The 20,049-nt window shown below is 45.6% G+C and overlaps 1 protein-coding gene across 1 annotated transcript in view; it reads left to right on the top strand.

The window, feature by feature from the left end:
• Positions 1-20,049, top strand: part of galnt17 (polypeptide N-acetylgalactosaminyltransferase 17) — a 553,078-nt gene that overhangs the window by 397,842 nt on the left and 135,187 nt on the right. The gene's annotated exons all lie outside the window — the stretch shown is intronic.

Here is a 20,049-nt window from a genome sequence, read left to right as displayed (position 1 = left end):
ACCCCAGGTCCGGTACTCGTGCGAAGGCATGTGAGGGGCCACAAGACGGACCCTCTCGTGGAGCCAGTACACCTACTCCACGCCAACCCCCAATACGCATATGTCCGGCACGCCGACGGAAGGGAGGACACCGTGTCCATAAAAGACGTCGCCCCAGCCGGCATCGACAACAACCACGGCAATAGCGGCAACGACGATCACAGCAACTCTTACCCACCCACTACTCTTTCATCACCCCCGGAAGAACACCGACCAATGGCACCCCCACCAACTACCCCTCCAACAACCCTGGCGGCACCCCCGGCAGAGACCCAGGAGGCTACCGGGGACACCCAGCCGACACCCACGGCACCGCAACAGCCACGTCGGTCGCAGAGGACTATCAAACCCCCGAACAGACTAAATCTATAGAAGGGGTGAATCTGATGAAATATTCCATTCACCACTGCCTGTGACTGAGATCGGTTTCTGTGTCATTTCCCTTCCCCCAGACCTCATTGTATTGTGTACTGGAATGTGCTGTATTGTATACTGGAATGTGCTGGAATGTGCTGTGTGTAGGGCTCCGCCCATACCTGGCCCCATTTGTAAGCTAGCTTCAGTCTGGCCTCAGTCTCCAGAAGGAAGACATCTCTCTCTCTTACGTGTTACTTTCTAAGTTAATAAAAGACTTGTTTTTGTTCTGCTAACTTCGAGTCTCGGAATTATTGAGGCACATCAGTTTATTTCCTTGTCACTTAAATCTGCTGTTCCCCCTTGATCTCTTCAGCCCTCCCTTTTAAGGTGCTGCTGCAGGTCCTCTTCAGTCTATGCCCTGCCATATTTTCTGCCCCCCTCACACAGTAAGTTGCCTGTAAGCAACGTGATTATCACAAGCAGCTCACCTCCTGTATTTAAATGAGGCCTGACAACAAAAAGTGTCTGGCCAATGTCATCGGGCAGGTGGAGCAGACACCTGGCCCAGTGCCCACCACCCACTTGCTGTAGGCCAGAAATGAAGATCAACCCCAGTATACTTAAGTACTGTACATAGGATAGTGTAAAAGACAGCATTATACTGAAATAAGAATGTGAGTTAAATACATTAATTCACAAGGTATTTTAAATTGTGTTAATCTAGTAAGTGGCAGTGAGATGCCACCAAGAGCACAACATAGGCTGTAACTCTAGGATGAAAGTGTAAAATAAGTTGGTGTGCAAGCTAGAGGCTACTTCAGCTGCAGAAGACTAAGGGATTGAAAAGGTGACAGCAAGTTTGAGCTGAAAAGAGTTTGATTTTGAGATGGAGCCAGACAGGATTCTGTGGCCCCAATATTTACTGGGTTGGGGTTCTGGAGCGGGTGGGAGGAGTTATGGTTGGGAAACCCGGAAGTACGTGTCTGATTGACAGGCTTGGCTGTCTGTCGAGCGAGGAAGGCTCTGGAAATGGCCGCAGCCAAGGAGAAGGTAAGTTTAGTGGTGCTGTGGGGGGAGAGATCACGGGGGAGGGATGTGGTGGGTAGAGTGTGGTTGTGTGGGTCAGGGGGAGATCACGGGTCTGGGTCGGGGAAGCTGACAGATCGCGGGGGGAAGAATGGGTGGGGGTCAGGGGGAGATCGTGGGGGTGCGCGGTTGGGGGTTCGGGGAAGCTGACCAATTGGGGGAGATTTGGCGGAGGTCGGGGGAGATTGGGGGGTTTGGTGATTGCAAAGTGGTTGGGGGAGAAATTGGTGAGGGGGAGAGATGGGGGATCGGGGAGATGGGGGGTGTCGGTGATGGGGTGGAGTTTGGGGGGAGATCGTGGAGGTAGCGGGCCGTTTACAGAGTTAGCTTGTTGGGCCTGGAGGAAACACTCCCGCTCCTCCTGGCCCACAAGCAGTGCTGTAAACCTTATGGATTCAGTCCTTCTCGAGGGAAATCCAGACAACAGCAGTAAAAAATACTTGTTAAAATGGAGGCACTCAGCCACCTTAAAGGGTTTCATCGACCAACCCCCTTCCTGAGAGCAGATTGCTCACACGCCCCTTGTTCTGCCGCCGTTAAAACCGGAAGTGAACAAGTTCGAGGCGGCTTGTGTTCCTGTGTGAAATTTTAAACATATTTACTTCCCAGCTGACCCAAAACCACCAGTTTTTGGAATTTAAAATTACCAGGGTAAGTAAGCAAGATCTAGAATTAAGACTTGTGAGAAGCACAGTAGCTGGGAATATAGAAATAATGGCGTCACGAGTGTTTCCAACTTCGTGCACCTGGAGCAGAGCTTTGCCTGCTGGAAGCACATATCAGGACTTGGGCGCGTGCCCCCTCCCCCGATTCTCTGTTCATTAAAATGAATCAGGAAAATTCTGGCGGGCACGTGTCTGATGCACGATGCTGATGGATGTGGCTCTGCACCAGGAGCTTAAACTGAAAATGTCCCTGTGACGCATGCAGTATGCATGATGTGGGATTACCCTAGATCTGCAGTGTATCCAGAAAGAGTGCCATGTCTGAAGTGTCAGATGGTCCTGTTGCTCAAACAGAGTGATGCTGAATTCAAGGACCAGCTGGCTACACTCCGCAATATAGGAGGAGATGAAAGACTTCTGGAAGATACGCTCCAGAAGGTGGTCACCCCACGGAGAGAGAGGAATAGTGAAGCAGAAAAAGGAAGTGGCTGGCCACCCACATGGGAAGCAGGAGGAACCAGATTTAATGGAACAAGTGGAAAAACTTCTAGGAAGGGAGGGAAACCAACCAGAAGTCATGGTTCATGGAGGGGCCAATGACAGATGAAAGAATAGGGTAGAGAGAGCTTCAGGAGTTACAATCTAGATTACAGTGCAAATGCTTAAAAGTACAGGAAACTTTGTGATATCTGGCACCGACGGGACCGAGCTGTTGCCGTCCCATCAAAACTGCCGGACAAACCAGCGCTAATGTTGAAACATACGGAGCTTTTGGCAACAAACCCTGTTGCTTAGCAACAGCTTCTAAACAGTCGGCCGTACCTTGCAAGCGTCTCTGTAGCTTAACAACAGTTTCAGCGAGACCTTGCAGAGCTTGACTAGTGAAAAAAAAGCAACGAAAAGAAAAAAAACCTAACGAAACGGCTCCTGATTTTTGCCGGTGGCTCGAGCATTCCAGACAGTTAACCTCCGGATAAACCAAAGTTTCCTGTAGTAATTTTAGGATTATTCCTGGTATTACATGGAGTAGCGGTCAGGAAGAAATAGTTCAGATACATTTGTGTGGCTGGAGAGAAAGGAAGGTTTTAGATGCCTGGGACATTGGGACAAGTTCTTGGGCAGGGAGAAGCTGTTACCTGATACAGGCTCCACTTTACTCAGATTTCTCCAATTCCTATTGCAAGGAGAGTAAACAGGACCGCAGGGAAAATTTAAGTGAGTAAAATGGGAGTGAGGAGATTGAATGAAATAGAACAAAAAGCAAGAAAAATAACAAAAGGTCAAATGAGAAAAGGAATGCTGTGAAGGATTGGCTTAACCTGTTATGGTGCATAATGGGCATTATCAGGTAGATGATGGTTGTTGTGGCAATTCAAAATAATAATGTAGTATGGATCTCAGAAACATGGTTAACCCACAGTGATGCAGATGAGTACAACATACAAGGGTTTAGAGTGCTCAGGAAAGGAGATGGGGTATCTGTACATGTCAAGGGAGGTAAAGGTGCAGGATAAGCTTTCTAATGAGATAGTCTATCTGGAAGTATATAGTGCTAATGGAGGAAAGATAATTCTAAGGGTTTGCTATAAACCATCAGGTCAAAATAAACAGGGAGACAGATTATTCCACAAAGAGATAAGGAAGTTATATGCAAAGAAAAAGGCCATACTAATCGGAAGGGAACTTTAACCAACCTAATATAAATTGGAAATATTCAAGTGGTTTAGAATCTGAGCTAGTGAGTGTAATGCTTTGTGACAGTGCATTATAGATGCCATGACAGGTAACTTGTACATCGACCTGGTAATGGCAAGCGACACAGAGAGCATACTGGAAATGGTAGCAGTGGCACTCCTGGGTGACTGTAACCACAATCTGATTATATTTGAAATACTACAAACCAATAATCAGGTACACCGCTTTGAAAGAGCCAAGTTCAGTACAATGAGAGAACAGCCTCAACAGATTGAATGCCCTTAAGAATGCAGGATAAGTACTTACCAAAAACTAGTTACGGCAAATGAAAGAAATGTGTCCCTAAATGGAATAAGGGCAGGAAAATAGGATTCAAGTAGATAGCTTCAATTGAAGAACTGGCACCATCACAGGTGTCATGGGCCAAATTGCCCCCTGCAGTGCTGTAATTTCTCCGATTGCCCAGTCTAAACAATAACCAGATGGTGCGGTGCTGTGCCAACAGTAAATCCAAATCTTGTTACTCAACACACACAGACTTTTTGGATCTGAAAGCAACTGCAGTAGTAACTCACAGCGATGCTGACGATGCACGAGCTGCACTGATTTACGCTCAGCCTGTGCTGGCCAGGAGTTACAAGTCGCTCTTCAAATGCGGAGTTCTCCTACACTAATGTTTGATGTTTAGTACAACACCGGCACACTGGCAATTTCAGTTGTAAGTCATAAAACCTATAAATAGCATCTTAATCCCAGTGCTGTCAGTGCTGGTAATATATAGGTGCTGCTGTACTCCTGCCCTTCACTGGTCTCTGTACATATACATGCATAAATTAGATTTATTGGAAGAAAGGTCTTTGGGTCAGCATAGAGCATCTGACAGGATGTGAGCTATTAGAATTTGTTCTCCTGACAGCTAACATCCTGTCGGATGTTCAGATTTGTTATTCATTTGCCTCTTGTGCCACAGCTACTTCAAAAGCCATTAACCCCCTAAAATCTTGTTCGATATGTACACATCTTTGTTTCCACCTTTTTCTGCCAATTCTCTCATCTCCTTGGGTGATGACTTATCTTGGGGCACAGTACCATGGGCACTGGGCACACTCTGATACTTCACCCAAGGGATGTACTTCGTGAGTGAGCCCAGACACTGGGGCCTTATAATTCCTGGAGAGGTCCTGGGAAGGGGGGCGGATGTGGTGGGATGGGTCTAGGACACACCAATATTCATACAGTACCAACATAATGTGCCCCCCCCCCCACCTCCGGTTTCCTCATTTCCTCAAAGCACTGACTCATGGTTCCACAGGACACATAAGCTTGTCCAAGCGGTCATTTTTCCATGTGTGAGCCAAGACGCTGAGTATCAATGGGCTATTTGACAGTGGAGAACATCATGATCCTGATCCTGACGTTCATGCCCTTGCTCTTTACAGTAGACATCACTGGGTAGTGATCAGGAGTGGGAACCCTGACTGATTCTTTTTCTCTCTGGCCCAAGGACAATGAGATCAATTGTTGGCCCCCACCACTGCCCCAGCTGACATCCAATAGCTCAGCACAGACCCAGAATTGAAGCTTAGACCTTCCTGGTCTACATGGCTTTGTTCTACACTGGGTGTTGCGCTTACTAACTGAGCCATCCAGGGTGCTCCTTCACTTTTTTTTCAGGCTTACACAACGTCATTCTCAAATTAGATCCTAGGAGGTGCACAAGAATAGCCTGGGAATGATGGGGTAAATTTAATGATTTAGCACCGTGGGACAGGAATGCTTATCGGGAATTGGAGCACAGAGTCCAACACCCAAATTTCCAACCTGCACAATTTTCCATCCATCCAGTGAAATTTACCCCAATGCCAACCCAGTTTTTTCCCCCCGATAATGGGGCAAGACCAGACCTTTTCTGAGGGCATCCCAATAGTGACCGAGATGGGAAACTTAGTGAGTGGCTAGAAAAGTGGTGGGGCGCAGCATCCAGCTTCCGACTGAGCCTAACACTGACCCCATCCCAAATAGAAGGGTCAGCGAATAACTCAAACGGACAGGGAGCCTCCGTCCAACCTACCATTGGAGATTCACCTAATGGAGGAGAGGAAATCGCATGGCGGAGAGGCGGTGGGGTGGCACCCTGCAGGTGCTTAGAAGGGCAGTGGCAACAATTAGAGAGGTATTTACAGTATTTTTCAAGAAGGGACAGTAGGTTAAATTGGGTAACAATAGACCAGTTAGTCTAACTTAGCGGTGGGCAAATTCGAGGTTGTGTTAATGAGCTTTTAGAAATGTAGAGGTTAATCAAGGACAGCCAACGTGGATTTGTTAAATACAAATTGTGTTTAACAAATTGAGTGAAGGTCTGGAAGTTCCTCATTGTGACTTACATCACTGCTGCACCTTTAGAAAATGTGTACCATTCGCTGGTATCTAGAGGGAGACAAACAGAAGTTTTGTGGGTACGCTCATTGCATACCCATTGGTGCAAGCATTGGTGTAAAATCAGTGTAAGCAGCTAAACCAGCAGGAAACTTATGCAGCCTTTTTAAAATGCACTGTTCAGCCTGCACCCTTCAGCAGCACACTGGGGGACAAGTGGGTAATACAGGGACAGTGCCTGACTCTTTCATTTTACTCTCAAATCACTTAACTGCATGTCTGACCAAGGTTTTTATTAAACTTGAACAAAATTATAAATACTCAAGTTCCATCTGTCCCCAAAGGGCAGCAGGGCACGACACTAAGCCAGAAGCAAAGAATGCACAACTCTTTCAGATGTTTAAGCCCCCCTGGAGGGCACTGAAGGCAGGACGAACAAATTCCTGGGCATGGTTGCCACCAAGTCACATCATGCCACCTAGAGGGAGGTGGCAATGGCACTGAGTGCCATCTCCCTCACCTCCAGCATTGCAGAACAGTGCCGCAAGAAGTTCCATGTCCTCAGCTGGGCAGGGAAAGTAACACACTGCACACCTCTCCCTTTTCTTCCATGCCCACCCTGGGCACCAGTAAACCCTTCACCCTCTTAAAGCAACATTTCCACAACTAGCCCTTCACAATGCTCCTTGGTTAAGGGGAGCTCCAACTCGGCATCTTGCACTATGACTACCCAGCTCCCCCCAGAGCAATTACTTACATGTACAACCCTAAATCCATTCCTCCACTTTGTACACCCTCATACCCCTTACTTATCTTACATCACCTCCCCTGTGCCACTTGGCACGCACTCCTCAACTACTAGCCTTACCCTCAGTCACGGTATTGCCCTGCAGGACAAATTGCCGCACACTATCTGCCACAGGCAGGCCACCAGAGGCACCCCCACTTCAAGGAGAAGGCCATGCAGCTCGTGGGGAGCCACTCAGCTCCTGCTGGTGGAGATGGCGAGGTCGGCAGCAACTTGCTGGCACTGGGTTGCTGAATGAGAACCTTTGCTGCCATTATGGCATTATTGTGAAAGACCTCTGGGGTAAATTTCATTGCCGTTTCTGGTGCCTCAGTGGCGCTGGAATGAAGTAGGATTTTTTTTAGCTTATTCACCTTTTCGGAGTCTTTCTGCCATCAATTACCTAAGATTCCTCGAAGCATTCAGGCAAAGTATGAGCAACATTTGAGAGAGGCTGTGAGAGGTTCGAAGGCGTAACATCAAGAATAATTGTCCATTCGTTGAGGTGAGACTGCAGTTTGGTGAGACACAGATAGGGCAACTGGTTTGAAGCCAAGACCTGTACGTTACTCAATCAGTGTTTAAAATACATCAGCAGTCATTGGAAATGCTCATGCAGCAAAGCTTCAATTCCTAAATTAAATCTGACTTTCTTTCCAAGGACGTTTAAAGCAGTATTTTTATAATTTCGGTGGGCATCTCTTGAGATCAGATTTCAAAGCTTTGTAAGACTTAGAGCTCGGCATTGATCTGTTGTAATGCATCTCTTTTGTTACAGGGCTCAGTAAATGAAAAATGGGGGTAATGGACCAGAAATTCAGGTCGGAGGCTTCCAGCGGGTGCAAGCCCCCGACCTGCACTTACCTAGCGCACCGGCCGTTGAGCTGTGGGCCCGCGTGGGATTCCAATCCTGGGCCTCCTCCAACTGCCGGCATGCAGCGCTTGCATATCCCGGGGCGCAGTTAGTTCAAAGCGTCCCCTGGGATCACGTGGGCCATGGAGAGCCAATCGTAGCAGGGAATCTCTATTCATAGATATGACAGGAAGACCTGTCAAATCGATGAAATAGAGATCGGCCCCAAAACATAACTAAAACTTCAAATACATTTTTTTTTTAAATCACATTTTAAAAATAACTATAAATTACATAAAATAACTATTTTAAACAATAATTTAAATTTTTGAAAAAATTGATTGCAGTTTTTAACGGGGCTAAAAATAAACTTACCTTTCTTTAAAGTATTTAAAAATAATAAACCTGTGGAAAAAATGTTTTAATTTTACTTAATTCACCACTTACCTTGTTAAAAGCAGGTCTTGCAATTGCTTTTTAAAAGCGTAGTTGCTGGAAACTTACCCTCCCGGAGAAACCTGTAAAAAAAAATGGAAGTTCCAGGCGTACGCGCTGCCTCTCCGGTGCACGCGTTCGACCTGTGAACCCCTTCTTTCAAGGGAACGGAAGTTCCGGTTTCCCGCGCATCCGCAGTGCATGCACGAAACCGGCACTTTCGTTGGCCCTACGCGTGCGTACGCAGTGCATACTCACCCGTGGGGACCCAAATTTCTGGCCCAATGAATCTGTTGCTGTGGTTTCACCCACAGATGAAGGAGGGGGGCAGGATGGGCAGGATACCCAAAATGACATTGAAATTGCGGTCGGAGGCTTCCCGCAGGCGAATGTCTCCGGTCCGTAAGAAAAGTACGCACCCTACCTGGTGCCTCCGTATCTTCGGACTCTTGCGGTCCTGGACCTGCAGGCATACGCCTGTGTAAAGCCCCACGTACCCCAGGGGCGCAGGCGGTTCACAAGCGTCCCTGGGATCACATGGGCCGGCCCAACCAATCAAAAAGGGGGATTCCCATTATGCTTATGGAGATTCCATTCACGTACGGACTCCCCATAGACATGAATAGAAATCACCCAAAAAACACTTTCACCCCACTTAAATAAAAATAAATCATCACATGTTCAAAATGAATTAAAATACAATTTAATTAAACATTTAAACAAAAATAAAATTTTTTGCCAAAAATAACCTAATCTAATTTTAAAGGTTTTTGTGTGGTTAAATGATTTTTAAAAATTTATTTTAACATTTATTTTAACCTTTACACTGGTAAAAGAAGGCCTTACCCCTACTTTTATCAGGCGTAAGGATTTCGTGGGCATTCGCTGGGCAGTAGCTGGGCAAATAGCCCCACTCTCCGCCAGCGAACGGCCATTTCCTGCGTGTGCAGACGACCTGTCGAGCTGAAACTTCACAGATCGCAAGTTCCGGGTTTTCGAGCACGCGCATCACATGCAGAAACCCAGAACTTGCAGGGCACTTACGGCTGCGTACGCACATAGGCCCTGGAAAATCCGGGCCATTATCTATGTGTACAGGGACATTTTACTTTGGGTTTTTGATTTGATACAGTGTTTATCCCCATCAGCCAGCACAGAGGTTCAAAACTGCGGGTTACGAAGCAAACACAGTTGGAACCCTCTATATAAGTCCAGTCTAGTTACTTAAGTATTTTGGGGGAAAAATTCGGTTCCTTAGCGCATCCCGTTAGTGCCCTAAGAGGGCGCTAACGGGGCACAAAGCAACTAGCGCCTGGGCACGGTGATGTTTGCAGCGCTCGCGAAATTGACCAGACATTTTGCAGCGGCACTAAGCACTACCGCCACGATCTCCTGCGCCCGCAGATCGTGACGTCAGTCGAGCATACAACACCCCGGTAGCGCCCTGGACTGGATATTGAGTCGCGCCCCTTGACTTTCCGCCTGCCGCTAGCAACGACAGGTAGAGGGGAACATTTTGCAGTCGGGAAGGGGCTGGGGGAGCGCTATTTAAAGGCGGCTGCTTCCTGCCTTTTTTTTATCGGCGACATTTTTGCACCACGCATTCTGAGAGAGAGAGAGACTTCTGAAGCGATTCAACGCTGTGTGAAAGAGTTTTGGGTACTGAGCAGCACTTTGCAGGTTCATTTTGATTTGACCTTCCTTGCATCGATTTAGAAGAGACTATGGGGGCTGCATTCTGAGCTCTTTCCCCGGGCCTCTCCATTGTTCTTTCCAGCAGGATTGATGTACAGGTCATAGAGTCATAGAGTTTTACAGCACAGAAAGAGGCCCTTCGGCCCATCGTGTCTGCGCCGCGTCGTGAGGTCTCTCCAGGCTGAGATTCAAGGCTGCAATGAGCAGGGTATGGATGGAGAGCAAGATCGACTCTCCCCTTTAAGAACTGGCCGGCGCCAGTGTGTCTGTGTTCCATCACTAACTGACATCACATGAGCTTCACCAGCGCGCTGAGGTAGCGCCTCGCTCCTCGGCGTTAGTGCCTTAAGAGAGGTGTGTAGCACCTGATTTAGCGCTCCAATCATCTCCAGGGGCGATAGAAGCTAAGTTTGCAGTCGGAGGTGATAATTAGCGCCAGGCGCTAAACTTTGCACCTGACCCATAATTCTCCCCCTTCATCTTCAAAATTTTACTTCAAAATTTCATTTTAAGCTTGTTTGTAAAACAGCTGCAGATCACAGGTAATCTATATTCAGTTCAGTTTTCCTCTAAAAGAAAAAGACAAGCATAATACACCCTCATTAATCCATGCCAGGTCTATGTGACCTACTGCTATTAAAGGTCATTCAATTTCAAGTTTTGTTTCAAGTACTGCACTCAGCATTTGACACTTAAAGGCTCCTATGCAGTAAATTAGATCAGCTTGCTTGGAAGCGGAAGACTGTTGAATGCAGTTGTGAGGGCTTTGCAGGATTTTTCTGGTATTTCATTGGCCTTTGTGAAACCGATGATAATCCAGGATCACTAAGCTAATTTAGGTATTTAAATCGGGGTCCAAAGACGTCAAAAGGACCACAGTGACATTTTAGGACTCAACTGGGCAGAGTGCGCGCTATGTACGTTCTGCCCAGTATCAGTTGCCAATCCATCTGAAGGGAAGCCCAAAGGTAAATGCCTATTTATTTTCAGAAAATGCTGGAAATACTCAGCAGGTCAGGTGGCATCTGTGGAGGGAGAGACAGAGTTAACGTTTCAGGTCGATGACCTTTCTGAAATATGTATTTTTAAACATAAAAATAGCTGCTGTTCAATAGGATCTTACTTTTGAAAAGGGCTGCCATTTATGTCTGTTCTAATTGAAGGATTGGACATTGAGCTGCCAGGTTCTAATATACAGTAGCATTGTGATTTTTCAGCTGTTTCTTTATAATTACTGGCTTTCAACAATGACTGCGTTCCCCATAAATGAAAACGAATATTATGGGGGAGAAATTCGGTATCGCCCCATTTGGGGCGCAATTATCGGCCGGGCGCAAAGATTAGCGCCTGGCGCTAATTATCGCCTCCGACTGCAAACTTGGCTTTTATCGCCCCTGGAGGTGATTGGAGCACTAAATCAGGCGCTTCACATCTGTCTTAAGGCGCAAAGGCCAAGGAGCGAGGCGCTAACTCACAGCACTGGCGAAGCTCATGTGATGTCAGTCAGCAATGGAACACAGACACACTGGTACCGGCCAATTCTTAAAGGGGAGTTCTGATGAATGGTCATCGACCTGAAACGTTAACTCTGTTTCTCTCTTCACAGATGCTGCTTGACCTGCTGAGTTTCTCCAGCATTTTCTGTTTTTATCTTAAAGGGGAGGGTTTATCTTGGCCTCCATCCACATCCTGCTCATTGCAGCCTTGAATCTCGGCCTGAATCTCAGCCTGGAGAGACCTGTACATCAAATCTGCTGGAAAGAACAATGGAGAGACCCAGGGAAAGAGCTCAGAGTGCAGCCCCCACAGTCTCTTCTAAATGGATACAAGGAAGGGCAAATCAAAATGAACCTGCAAAGTGCTGCTCAGTACCCAAAACTCCTTCACACAGTGTAGAATCTCTCCAGAAGTCTCTCTCTCTCTCTCTCTCTCTCTCAGAATGCATGGTGCAAAAATGTCACCAACAAAAAAAGGCAGGAAGCGGTCACCTTTAAATAGCGCTCCCCCAGTCCCTTCCTGACTGCAAAACGCTCCCCTCAACCTGTCGTTGCTAGCGGCAGGCGTTAAGGCAGGGGGCGCCACTCAATTTCCAGTCCGGGGCGCTACCGGGGCGTTGCGCACTCGACTGACGTCACGATCTGCCGGCGCAGGAGATCGTGGCGGTAGTGTTTAGCGCCGCCGCAAAATGTCCAGTCAATTTTGCGAGAGGCGCAGATATCGCCGCGCCCGGGTGCTAGTTGGTTTACGCCCCACTTAGCGCCCTCTTAAGGCGCTAACGGGTGGTGCTAAAAACATAAGTCTTTATGCTCCTGCTTTTGAGTGTGCTCTGGGAGGGATTTAGCTGCCTTTATAGTGATGCATTTGCCTCCTGCAGCAAATTTGAGGTAAGCTCACTAGATTAGCTAAGACCAGACAAATCCATTTTATATTGGATGCTGATTGGTGCTGCTGCTCCAACTGGTCCACTAGATGTCCTGTTCAGAAGACAGTGACATGACAAAAAGCCGTAGATCTTTGTGCGTCATGATGACACTTCTTGCTAGCACCATGATGACGTTACTTCACGCATTGGCACAACTGGCATGCCCAGTCTGGGCAGGCGCTACAGATTGGGTTTTGCAGCCAGTTCACACAGAGAGCCAGCTGCACAATTGAGACACGGGGGAAATTTTAACATGGGGGAGCGGGCAGGATTGGGTGCGGGTGGGGAGTTAAATAGACAAAAAATGGAAACGTGCCAAGAAGCCAGCTCCAACCCACTGACTTCCGACTTTTACTCAGGCGGGACAAGGGGCGAGCAGCTCCCAGGAGGTGGGTTGGCATTTAAAATATGTTAATGAGGCTGGAAGCCTCGGATTTAACATGCATTTTTGGTTTAACTGTGGCCTGCTTGTTTTCCCAAGTCTCGGGAAACCCGGCAGCTGCAGCGAGGCGAGAAAAGTCGACAGGCGAGGCCCCCCTTCCTTCCCCCACTGGGGTCGAGGATCGGAGACCCCTTGGGATCAGACCTCGCCCCTCCGCCCCCCACAGCTTGCGGGGAAACACAGACTTCCGGGTCTCCCCTCCCCGTCATCCCACTCCCAGCACGTCAAAATGTTAATATTCCCCCAATAAATTTGGAAGAGTGGTGTACTTGAGTTCTTTCACCTGACTCAAGGCTCAGTATAAAAACAGATTTTTTTTGTCATTGCCCTTGGTTTTCTGACTGTCGAAACTTTATGCAAACAGAGGCTTCCTTTCAGTCAGTCACAGACGTGCCAATTTAGCTGCTCTGCTTTTCTGTGGAAATGGGGTTGCATCAATTTAAGCACCTACTTGATTTGGCCGTAACTCAACACCACTGGGCTTCAGCGAATAAACATTTACGATACAAATTTATTCAGACCGGCAGCTTTTAGTTTTTTAAACCCTGAAAATGTAAATATTTTTCCAAATAAAATTTAAATTTTAGTGGCAGACTGGGGAATGCATCTGGCTGGGCATATCAGAGAATTTCAGCTGACTAAGTGCTGATAATTACTTTTTAATTTCTACTCTAAATGTGCTCACAGGATCTGTTGAATATCTAACAAAATTCATGTAAATGGTCCGCCCTTCACCAGGCAGTGTCCTACTCTTGTCACATGATATCACCAGGTCTTACCATCCTGATAGGCAGTTGGAACAAACAACCTGCGATTATTCAACTCGCATTCAATCCGATCAGAACCCAGAACATGGGATAGATTTTCCGATTCCTGCACCTGGGGTTATGGGTCACCTGGGCAAGGTGAATGGAGGAGAATCGGCTGGGGAAGACTGCATGCCACTAAAGGAGGCCACAATCCAATAGCCCCAGATACAAGGATGGGAAAATCTCTTCCCTTATTTTTAAAAATTATCTCTCCCATATATCTACTATTTCTACTACTTTTACATGGCAGCTTAATCATATCTCCCAATTACCCCACCTAAGGCATTACTAGCAGGATGCCTACTGTCCTCTCTCACTACCCTCCACAAACATGTTTTGGGGGATTTCTTCTCACTTCTCTTTCATCCACCATCCAGGGTCCAAGGTTTAGTTTCGTGCGGTCCTTGTGAGAATATCTACGTCCTAATTAATTACCAAGACCCTGATTAGAGTCCCTGATGGGCTCCTCCATTTCCCTTACGCCTCTGTGAAGCACCTTGTGACATTTTTCTACATTGAAGACGCTTATATAGATGCAAGTTACTGTTCCATTGTCGCCTTTATTTGCTTTTTATGGATGACATTCTGACCTCATACAACAAAGCTTGAAAGTCAAATGTATTTTTAATGTCACCAGAATTGCCTCAATTTCCCAAATAACCATAATTTTATTTTTTCTATTAACTTTCTATTAATTTTGTTAGTGATACTCTGGCAACAAAAAGTACGTTGGATTTTTGACAACTGTCAGACACATGAAGGTATGACGTATGATGAAGGTCACAGTCCGCAGTCCACGCCATGTTCATATGGATGGCTGACAACTTTTCAGATAGCCCAGTATCATTTCTTTACCCAGATTTTTATAACTCAGTTAATAAAACAGGTTTAGACGTTGACAATTCTGCTGCCACGCCCTGGCACAATCCTGGGTAAAAAAGAAAGACAGTTAAAAATAATTCTCCTGAAGAAAATGCCATTCTGTCAGCTGAAGGGAGATGCTGCCATCTGAGAGAATGCAGTGGGTGCAGTTTCCAGGATGCATTCATAGGATTTGGACTCGTGATGTAAAAAGATTTCTGAGGTTTTTCTAAACAGGCTGTAGAAGCTATTTTCCGGATAAGTTGCACATTTGTTAGGAATTGTTTAATAGCCAGTTCAGAGAAACAGCACAAATCTGGAACTATCAGGACTCAGGTAATTAGTAATTAAAAAAATACAAACTGAATAAAATCACTCAATCTGATTTTTCAAAAAGCTTTCATCCACCATTTTTATTGCTCCTCAACATCCAGGGCTCAAAATTATTCACACAAAAAACACATAAAAATGACATACTTCGCAGTATTCTAAACCTTGTCTGTACAACTTTTTTTTGCTTACAGTATGTTCATTAGCATTTTCTTCACACTGTCTCACTCTGGTTGGTTTCTACATCCAGTCCAAATGCGTTGTTGTTCCCTGGCCATATAAACCATGCACCTGCTCCTCCGCTATCACACGTTTTCAATCACCTTTTACTTTTCTTGCACATTAAAATTAATTTTCTTCTATTCAAAATGATTTTCTTTATTTCACTGCAGTTGCGCATGTAAAGACTGTACCTACTCAAAATTAATTCAGCTATTCAGGATCCCAGGTCTGTCACTGTTAGCTGTGGAAATTCAGCCAGATCCCAGCATGTCCCTACAAGTTAAAGAAAGGTATATGCTTGAAATTAAAACTGGCAATTCACACAGCAATTCATGACTTGCTGGCCTAGTTTTTCTGATTATAATGCCAGTGCTAAGCCATTCATTTTAAATGGGCCATTGTTGGTGTTGGTTAATATCGGAGCTTCAGAAAGTGAAACATTCAGGCCGAGATTTTCCAGGTGGTCAGCGGGCGCGATCAGTGACGGGTCAGGTGGGAAAGTGCTTTTTTCCCCAATGGGTCGGAACCCCGCTGGGAACCCAGTGCCATGCGCCTTTCCCTGATGTCGGGTCTGTCAGCGTTGAGCAGACCCGACACGCAGCGGGCGACCCAATTCAGGTAATTATGACCTTGTTTAGAGCTAATTAAGAATACATTTGAGCTCACCTTTTCATTTTACGTGCTCGCCCACGGGGTCCTCGCTGCTCGGGGATCACCTCTGTTAAGCTGAGGCAGGAGTTCAGTGGCCATTGAATCAGCTGTTGAGTTGACAGCTTCAAATGTAAATTAAAAGCTCCCATTTTACAGAGATATCTTCCCTCAGCCACAAGCTCTTCCTCACTGTATTTCCACAACAGATTCACCATGCTGCAAGTCTTTACACAAGTCTCCATCAGTCTGACCTCATTACTCTCTCACCATTGACATATCGCTTCTGTCATCTCTACTTTACCTGCCATCTATTCCATCAGCATGGGTGCCCTTTATACTCTCTCACCTTGGTCCTCAGAATCCCACCACAATCAGCCCCAACACCAGCAGCACCAACAACAACACCAACTTTCTCCACAATCAACTGATGCTGCACAGGACACAGGGCATCAGCACCTGACCACATTGCTGCCCAGGAGACCAGGGATGGCTTCACCATGACCAGATTTACTTCACTTGACTCTGTACACCCTGGCTGCCACATGATGCGCCGGGTTGGCACCACCCCACACCAACACCATAAAGCATCCCTACAATGCCCAAGCCATTCCTTTCACATTCATTGACATTGTGGGAGGTACCATTATGTCTCACCGTTTGCTGCAACTCACTAAGCCACTTCCAAAGGTGCAGACAAATCTGTCCAAGAATGCAAAGTGTTGAAAATAAAGCTTTCAATGTTTGACACCACATTAACAGAAACTTTACATGAACATTGCATAAAACATCCAAGTGGCTACCCTTGTGTGTTGTCAGTTGGTATAATTACACTAGGATGAGGGTGAGTGTGAGGGATGGCTAGTGAGATGGGGAAGTGATAATATAGCTAGAGAGGGATGGGTGGAAGTCCAAGATAAGTTGGTGTGAGTAATGATGTGCAGGAGTAGGGTAGGGAAGGCAGAGTGATGGGGATGTGATGAGAGGCACAGCAGGATGAGGTTGAGTGGGGCTTTGCAGTAACGTTTCGTGATCTTCTGAGATCATTGAAACATTTGCGGCACTGCACCCAGGCCCTCCTGACCACATCCCTGCTTGTGCCCTCCTCTGCAATGTGCAACCAGACTGTGTTGATCTCCTGGGGAGGTCTCTTCTGCCCATGGGAAGGAAAGAGGACCTCCCTGCGTGCTGTGACTCCCTCCATGAGCATATGGAGGGAATCATGGGAGAGCTTGGGTGCAGCCCTCTGTCTCAATGCAGTGATTGTCAGTGTTTGCAGCACCTCAATACTGCAGAACACTGACAGCACAGATGTCAAAATGAATTTGGGCTTGGTCTCTTTAAGGAAACCGGCTGATGACGCGTCATCAAATGACGCCACCAGACCCACTTCCTCTAACTGGCTGGAAAACGCGCTGGGCGAACTTAACAAGCCCCATTAAGGGAAATTCATTCTACACAGCGGGATGGAGCCAGCAGCGGGGTCGGGACCCGACATCGCCCGCCCCGGACCCGCCGAGGTTTGTGAAATCCCGGCCTCAGACTCTCTGAAGACAAACTTCCAAGTAACCCACGTTCCAATCTCTGTCTGTATCTGCCTCAGAAAAAAAGGTGTAAAACCATTTGCTTTCTCACCTTTCCAGTTTCTTCTGTAGGGAATTGTTTTTATTTAGTACCAACACACTACATTCTAATTAACAGGAGTCATGGGATTGGTTACTTTACAGTACTGTAGTTGCCTTTTTTTTTTAATGCGCTGCCCCTTTGGGGCTAATCACTTAAGCAATTTTGTAATTTATGAATAAGTGTGAGGTGACCTGTGGAGCAAGTATTTCAATATTGCAGTCTTCGGAAAGGTCATATTAAGGTCAAACCTAAGAATCCGTAGAGTCTTCATTAAAGTCAATTGTTGGCAAAAACAGGGGACAGACTCCTTGCCTTTCTCCCAGTTGATAGACTACAGAGGAGTTGACCTTATAAAATGAAGGAATAATAACATTTGAAATTTACATTTTAGCAAGGGTATAGTTTTATTAAATCAGGAATAGAAGCAAGTTATTATGTGGTGAATTATTAATGATGGTTGGTTAAGAAGCACTGCCAGTTGTTGTAAAGGATGATCACAGACTCAGGGATTAGCTATCCTATTTTAAAAAGCTTCTACACAAGCTTTTCTAAATTGCCTAACGGTTAGAGTATCACTGTGCGGATCAAATGGCCCTAACAGTATAAAAATACAGGGTTCTTTTCTTGTGTGGGTCAAAGTTATTTTTAAAGATGTACATTTATCCAGAATATAAATTTAAAAGGAGTACATATAAAGCATGATGCAGACCAAAGGAGTTTGTGTAGAAAGATATATTACTTCATTTACAACAGCGGTTAAAATAAGGGGTTGTGTATTGAACTGCCACTTAATCCCAACTGTTTTTGAGGGAGATAGCACTAATAATATTGATGTCTGTCACTTCTGCCCTTGTTCCCGTCTGTTAAAATTTCAAGCTGCTCATCAAAAGTGCTTAGAATTAAAATGTGTGTCAAAACTCTTCTTTAGTGATAGGAGCAATAACCTGTTGACCTCCTCCCAATTTATGGTGGCACTGAAGAGGGGAGATTTCATAAAAAATGGCTTCCCAGCCATCACTGAGCGGTGATTCCACTGAGCGGTGATTCCACTGAGCGGTGATTCCACTGAGCGGTGAATCCACTGAGCGGTGATTCCACTGAGCGGTGATTCCACTGAGCGGTGATTCCACTGACTGGTGATTCCACTGAGCGGTGATTCCACTGAGCGGTGATTCCACTGAGCGGTGATTCCACTGACTGGTGATTCCACTGAGCGGTGATTCCACTGAGCGGTGATTCCATTGACTGGCAAGTTGAAAACACAAAAGTAAGTGAAGACACGGAGATACCAGTTAGTCTATTTGAGGTAGTTTGTGTGTTGTCAGACACTCCATCTTCGAGGTGTGTGATGACTGATCAACAGTGTTTTTAGGCCCTGATTGAAATTCTTCCTAAACTCTTTTTCAGAATTTTGTATCTTGCAAGAGATCACTGCCCATTTTTTCCCTGTCGCTGCATTCCTCTGAGGTTTAACTCAACTTTCATGGCATCACCATATTCAGAGCTTTTATCATTTTGAACTGCACCATTTTTGTAATAAAAGATCAAGGTGACATGTTGCTGGATGAGTTGTGGAATGTATTTCTTTGTGGCATAAAATGGCTGACCAGGAACAGCGGCAAAACATGTTTCCACCAAGGCTATGGTCACCACATGGGCAATCAGCAACAGTCATCTTAGACTCTGTCTGTCAGGCAGCCACACAACTTACCTGCTTTATTATTTCATATTTTTGTTTAGATCAAATCTTCTCAGAAAAATGCACTCCTTAATAAATCGGTCCTTAAGGTTTGCCTTAGACAATAGCATTCTTGCCATTTTGATTAAAAAGGCTTTTGATTTGCGCCCAATACAGCTATTGAGCTCATAGGTTAAGCTGACACTCAGGGAGTGCTGCATTGTCAAAGGTTTGTTCTTTGTATGAGCTGTTAAGACAAGGTCCTCTCTGCCTATTATGGTGGTTCACATGGATTTAAAGATACCATGGCACTATTCAAAGTAAAGCAGGGAGTTCTTCCGTTGTCCTGCTCAATATTTTTCCCTCAACCAAGGTCATCAAAAACAATTTACTGGTCATGTGTCTCAGTGCTCTTTGTGGGATTTTGCTGTGTGCTCAATAACTGCTGTGTTTGTTTAGTTAATGACAGTTCAAAGCAATTCTGAGATTAGATAAGGCACCATGTAATTGCTTATTTCTTTTTTTTCTTTCTCTCTTTCACTGTCTCGCTTTCCCTCTGTCTTTCATCCTTAGAGTGAAATCAAATAATGCCCATATCTATTCGGCTCTTCTGTGGCATAATTCTAATGTACATGGAAAATAAATAATTAGAAAGAATCTTAGATTACCTGTATTCTGCATAACCTCCTCCACACTTAGAATGTGATTTATCCTTTATCCTTTATATGCATAGCCTCTATTCTCCTTGTTCACTGATTCAATTTTTGTCATGTAATATTTGGACCATTAATTTATAATGATTCCCTCTTTCTGCAAGCATGTGGGTTTAACAAACTCAATTTGAACTCATGGCCATGAGTCAGTAATCAGTCAGCAAAGCAACAACAAAAATTGTGCCCGGGTAACCAATATCTAGAGAATCAGTTGTGTCAGTCTCTGAATTACACAGATATGCCTTCAACAATCTTGGCAGCTGTAGTTCAGATGTATCATCAACATGGATATAATGAGCTGTATGCATGA

Source organism: Somniosus microcephalus, chromosome 22 (genome assembly GCF_052327205.1).
Source record: "Somniosus microcephalus isolate GS21.2 chromosome 22, FLI_Smic_1.0, whole genome shotgun sequence".
NCBI classification, from domain to species: Eukaryota; Metazoa; Chordata; class Chondrichthyes; order Squaliformes; family Somniosidae; genus Somniosus; species Somniosus microcephalus.
This window is presented reverse-complemented; position numbering and strand designations above follow the sequence as displayed.